Source organism: Narcine bancroftii, chromosome 1, assembly GCF_036971445.1.
Source record: "Narcine bancroftii isolate sNarBan1 chromosome 1, sNarBan1.hap1, whole genome shotgun sequence".
NCBI lineage: Eukaryota > Metazoa > Chordata > Chondrichthyes > Torpediniformes > Narcinidae > Narcine > Narcine bancroftii.
In genome coordinates, this window is record NC_091469.1 from 145,155,633 (window position 1) to 145,162,111 (window position 6,479).

Below are 6,479 nucleotides of genomic sequence, written 5' to 3' on the forward strand. Positions count from 1 at the left end.
CACACGACCCCCCGGTAATCCTGACCAGCCCCTGAACACAAACTCACCTGAACAATCCCATTGTACCAACCTGCCGTCAGTCACCGGAGGCACCCCCTGTCGCACAAGACACCGCCCGGGAACCAGCAGCTGTGCCACAGCAGACCCTGGCGACAGCCGCAGCAATGGATGAGACCGCCAGATGGGCTAAATCTGTAATAAACATTGTCCCACATCACCCCCACCGGACTTTATTTTAAAAGAAGGGGTAAATGTGGTGCTACCACTATGTATATTGTATGTATGTGCTTATGGGCTGGTCCGCCCCTGAACCTGTGTCTCCTCCCTCCTGGATATCCTCATAAAGGCTGTTATGCCCAGACCCCTCCCTCAGTATCTATGTTGGAACTAGGAATAACAGCCTTTATGACATCTTTATAACATGTAAGATGTGCTGACATCTAAAGATGATTAAAGCTTATTAATCACAGTTCCTTGTCTAACATGGTAGATTGGTAGCACGGTTACCAACATTTTGGGCCTGAGCTCTTCGGAGTAATTGGAGGAACAGTGCCTAAGATCCCATCTCAGTAGTTTGTTGTTCCTCCAATTCCTTTCAAGCGCTCAGACCCAAATCATTAGTTACCTTGTACTTCCTATGAATGTTGCATGAGTTTCGCCAACACATTTGCATATTGCACTCAACCTGCATCTCGAGAGGCTGCAGACGCTGGAATCTCAAGCCAAAATAATGAACTGCTAGGGAAAGTCAGCTTCCGGGATTGCCTCGGGCAGATTGTTTTTTTTTCCCTATAGATTCCAGAATCTGCAGTCTCCTATTCCTCAGTTTCTTGATAACTTGTGGAACATTCAAGACATCACTTTAAATAATATGTGACAGAGTATATAGATATGTTTTTGGGAGATAAATTTGGAAAGGTTTGTTAGTGTAGATTACATACAAACACTTTAAATCAGATCTTATTTAAAATACTGGACCTTTGCCCCATGCTAGACATATCCGGGCCTCAGAACTTTTGCAAGAGCTTTGAAGAGTGGTCAAGAGGCTTCATGAATGGATTGTTGTTTACAAAAGGCAACAGATGAAAGTTCTTGCTGGAGCCGCAGATTGTCTGGAAGAGAACTTGTGGTTCTAGGAGGGTCATGCGGTTTTGCAAGCAGAGAGAGTAAAACAGGCTTTTTCACTCTGTGTGTGTGTGTGTGTGTGTGTGTGTGTGTGTGTGTGTGTGTGTGTGTGTGTGTGTGTGTGTGTGTGTGCACGTGTGTGTGTGTGCATGTGTGTGTGTGCACATGTGTGTATGTGTGTGTGTGTGTGTGTGTGTGCACGTGTGTGTGCATGTGTGTGTATGTGTGTGTGTGTGTGTGTGTGTGTGTGTGTGTGTGTGTGTGTGTGCGAGAGAGAGAGAGAGAGAGAGAGAGAGAGAGAGAGAGAGAGAGAGGGAGAGAGAGAGAGAGAGAGAGTGTTGCAGCCAGCAGCCAGCAGCTGGGACTGGAACAGGACAAGCTGGCAAGCTTAGAGCAAGCCAATTTTGTAAGACGGGCTGGTCAAAACCTTGTGGTTCATGCAAGAGGAGAGGACTGGCTGTCTAATGTTTCACTTGGAATAAGGGAAACAAAAAGGAACTCTGTGGTGACCTGAAAGAAAGAGGTTATCATCTGGAGAACCCTGAGGGGGCAAGTTTCATCAGCAAGACAATGGAGTGGCTGATGGAAGTAAATCAGTTGTGGGTGTCTTGGAACAACAAATCTCTCTCTGAAAACTGACAAGAACCTTCCTGAGTGGTAACCATTTCATTTTCAAACACCAAAGCCTGGTGAACTTCATAAATGTTAAATTCTGAGCACAGTATAAGAATTGCCTGCAACCAGTGAACTTGGTGGAATGAGAAGTGAGATTGGACTGTGAACCAAGGAACTTTTCTGAACTTACTCACATATTACATACACATGCACTTAGAATTAGAAGGGGGTTAAGTTAGGTTAAGTAACTTAATAGTGATAAGTTAAAGTGTGATTCTATTTTCGTGTTTAAAGATAATTAAAAGAAACTTTTGTCTTGGTGAATATGTATTGCTGCTGGGTTTTTGGGTCCTCTGGGCTCGTAACAAATAACAGTCATAAAAATTTAATATAGTATCGTAAATATACAGTACAACTAGAGATTAGTTGACCCAATATGCACACATTGATTAATGTGGGAGGGAGCCATTAAATCTCCTACTTACTTTAAACCTGTCTGGTTATAGATTCCTCTGTGAAGGAGAAAATATTCTAAGGTCCCACTTGAAAAAAATCCAAGCTCTCCATAAGTTAATGTGGACTATATGTTGGATCTTAAAGAGGGAATGGGAGGCATTGTGGTGGGAGAGTTTAATTTGGGTGTATGTCCTGTTAACCTAAGCCACAGTTTGCAGAGGTTTTTTTTTAAATCTGGGAGCACAAAATCAGACAAATATATTCAGAGAATGAGCATCCCTGGTCCTCAAGGCCAGAGAAAATTCCAATATTCTCAGTAAAGAAATGTCTTCTCATCTTAATCTACCATATGCATTACTCTTTCTGCTGTGCCTCCACCCCCAGTTCAAGGTCTTCTATGTCTAGAAGACAATGTCTCATCAAATCAAATAAAAATTTAGGATGCACTTTGGTGAGACCTCATTTGGAGTATTGTGAGCAGTTTTGGGCTCCTCATTTATGAAATAATCTGCTGATGTTAGTGAAGTTTCAGAGAAGGTTCACAAGGAAGATTTCAGGAATTAAAGAGTTATCATTATGAGGAACAATTGATGGCTCTTGGCCTGTATTCGTTGAAATTTAGGAAAATGAGGGGAGATCTCATTGAAACATTCCAAATGTTGAAAGGCATGGACAGAGTCGAGGTAGGAAGGTCATTTCCCATGTTGGAAGAGTCTAAGACAAGAGGGCACAACTTCACGATTGAAAGGTGTCTACTTTAAGGCAGAGATGTGGAGAAATTTCTTCAGCCAGAGGGCGTTGAATCTCTGAATTTTTGCCACAGGTAATTGCAGAGGTCAAGTTATTGGGTGCATTTAATGAAGAGATTGATAAATTTTTGATTCGCCGGGGCATCAAAGGTTATGGTGAGAAGGCCAGGCAGTGGGTCTGAGTGGTAAAATCAGCTCATGATTCAGTGGTAGGGCAGGTTCGATGGGCAGAATAGCCTATTTCTGCTGCTATGTCTTATGGTCTTAAATGCTCATTCATTTTGTGAGATAAATTGGAATTTAAAGTCTCCCTTCTAGTGAAGTGAGACTGACCAACTTATAATTGGTGAATGTATTCCTTTCTCTGGTTTCTCAAGACAGTAATCTGAAGCACATTTGCGAACATTTTTATCATTATTAATAACTCCTGTCAATAACAGCAATGTTCATTTAAACTGCATTCCTCTCTGGTGAAAAATAGCTGTGAGTCAAAAAAATGGTTGTGTCTTCTCTGAAAATAGTTGTGCCATTTTATAATAAGGCAAGCATACCATCACTTGCTACCAGATTCAAGTCCAGTTCCTTTTTCGTCGTTATCAAACTCTTGGAAAAACCTAAGAATAGTAAAACTATGTTGTCTTTGCTGTGAACCAACTGATCTCTCTATCTTTTATTCTGTGCTGTTGTATATTTTCCCCTGTTGTTTTACAATGTATGAAATGTTTACTTGTCTGTTCACAAACAACCTCTTACAATGCAATAAACCTGAACATGAGCACTGGAGTGCAGCACTGTTGCCTTCTGCACATTAAACCCTGTCATCTTTCTCATGTGAATGTAAAAAAGAATTCCCAAGGCACTATTATATTAAAAAAAACTGCTGTGGTGTCTTGGCTGCTCGGTCAGTTAACATCACTGAACTAATGATCCAGCCATTAACATGTCGCAGCTTGTGGGGTTGTGCCGTGTACAAATTCCGTGACAGTTCAGTAGTTAGCATAATGTTATTACAATGCCAACGACCTGGGTTCAAGTCCAACACTATCTGCAAGGAGTTTGTATATTCTCCCCACATCTGCGTGGGCTCCCCAAATGCTCTGGATTCCTCCCACCCTTCAAAATATATGGGGTCGTAGTTTAATTGGGTGGCATGGGCTTGTGGGCCAGAAAGGCCTGTTACCGTGCTTTACATCCAATTTAAAAATAATAACTTCAGTTAAAATTTTCTTTTCCACTGTGATCGGAAGATTAGTTGGTCCTTCGGAAATAAGTCGCGACATCGTGGTTGAAGTAAAAACACAAAATGCTGGAGAAGTTCAGCAGGTCAAACAGTGTCCTTTACGTAGCAAAGGCAAAAAAGACATCACCAACATTTTAGGCCTGATCCCATCATCAAGGGCTCAAGTCTGAAATGTCGGTGATGTCTTTTTTACCTTTGCTACATAAACAACACCGTTTGACCTGCTGAACCTCTCCACCATTTTGTGATTTTATTAGTTGGACATTCAGTCATTATAAAAACTGCCTTAATTCAAGCCTTTCTTTTTTTATTTCTCAGGATTACATCAGAGATTTTCACACTTAACTTGGCAGATGTCATTATTGACCAACACAAGATGGAATGAGAGCCAGTTAACCAGCCAATTACAAGCATTTAATCTGTGTCTCATGGAGAGGAGGAATATTAACCTGGACAACAGGAAGTTCCCCGTTTTTTCTTATGCAAGGCTGCAAAATATTCCCATCGATCAAAACTTCAGGGTAGATGGATGTTTAACATCTCATACTAAGGATAGTATGAGAACGGCTCACTCATACTATGTACCAATGCAGCAACTTGTTGGAGGATCAGCCTTGTACAATCGTGGAATTATTCCAGCACAGAAAGAGACCATTTGGCCCAAAGTTTCTGACAGCTCTTTATACAACAAGTTTAGTCAGTCTAAACCCTTGTACTTTGTCCATTGCCTGGAAAGTTATTTTCCTTCAAGTGCCCACCGAATTACTTGTTGAAAGCTCTGAATGACTGTTTCCACCTCTTGGCAGGCATTGATTTCCAAATCAGAAAAATAACCATAATAGTTTTCTATTAAATCTGCACAAAGTGAAGGGAGGAAAGTTTAGGAGAGACGTCAGGGGGAAGTTTTTTGCACAGAGTGTTGTGAGGCCCTGGAATGCCTTGCCATGGTTGATGGTGGAGGCTGAAACATTAGGGGTTTTTAAAAGACTCATGGATGAAAGCAAAAAAGAAGGATACGAGGTAGGAAGGGTTTGGTTTTTTTTTGTAGGCATATACATGTCGCCACAAGGACCTGTACTGTGCTGTAGTTCTCTATTTCCGATACACTACTAGAGTAGGACTTGAGATCACTTCACAATGAATGGCCATGCAGTTATTAAACATATTTGTGTTTTTAAAACACATTTTAAGTAGCTAAAAGCCATTTCAAATAATTGGACAATGGTTTCTAGGGCATCACATTCAGCCCAGGTCTGCAAAGTGTTCATGCATCTGTGTGCAACCTTTCAGGAGACATGGGCATAACTGGTTCAGTGGGCAAGTATTCAAGGGATAGGAGTTAGGCAAGCTGAAGAAGCATTTGATTATGCGGCCTTAATTGTGCTGGAGAAGGTAGGGGCCACTTAAGCCCTTGAGGTCTGGGTATCTCCACACTGCTGTTGGAGAATTTGGATTTTGACCCAGTGACAGTAAAGGAATGGTGAGATATTTCCACATCATGGATTTGGAACACCGAGTCTAAGAAGTCTTGGTGAGTTGCTGCAGTGCAGCCAGATAGTACAAATCAGAATCAGAATCAAGTTCTTTTTGTCATAAATAAAACATGACATGACATGTCCGCAGACACCATGATTTGAAGTGAAAACACAAAGCTGGAGAAACTTAGCAGGTCAAGCAGTGCCCTTCAGAGAGCAAAAATAAAGATACATAACCAATGTTTCAGTTTTTGAGTGCTTTGTCAAGGTATGAGCAAAATGTAGGCAGGTGCCCAAACAAAATGGTGGAAGGGGGCAGGGTAAGGAGCACAGGCAGGAGGTAATAGGTGGATAAGAGAGGGAGTGCACAACAGCATACGGGGGAGGGGAAGAGGGGATGGAGAGCTGGAGGAAAGAAGACAGAGGGATGGGGAAAAAGAGAATGGGGTCAAGCAGAAACCGGACAAGTCAGTGCTAATACCATCCAGTTGGAGATTGCCCAGATGGAATATTAGGTGTTGCTCCTGTTACGAGCCCAGAGGACCCCAAAACCCAGCAGCAATAGATATTTACCAAAACAAATGGTTACATAAACAAATGTTACTTTTAATTATCTTTAAACATGACTGATTATGGACAGGCTTTATGAACTAGGAGGTAAGTTAATTGCTGAAGAATTCCTAGCCTCTGATCAGTTCTTGCTGTCATATTTTGAGTACAGGTACACTCAATGAGTTTCTGAGTGGCTTATGTTTTTGACTTGTCAATCTTTTACAGGAGGTCTATCGAGAGTGTTGTGGTTGCCTGCATCACAATGTG

The 6,479-nt window shown here is 41.7% G+C and overlaps 1 long non-coding RNA gene across 1 annotated transcript in view; it reads left to right on the forward strand.

The window, feature by feature from the left end:
* Positions 1–5,154, forward strand: part of LOC138745497 (uncharacterized) — a 68,016-nt gene extending 62,862 nt beyond the window's left edge. Inside the window, exon 6 of the long non-coding RNA XR_011346338.1 lies at positions 4,504–5,154. This is a non-coding gene — a long non-coding RNA (uncharacterized lncRNA). The remainder of the gene's footprint in view (positions 1–4,503) is intronic.
* Positions 5,155–6,479: the final 1,325 nt, after the last annotated feature.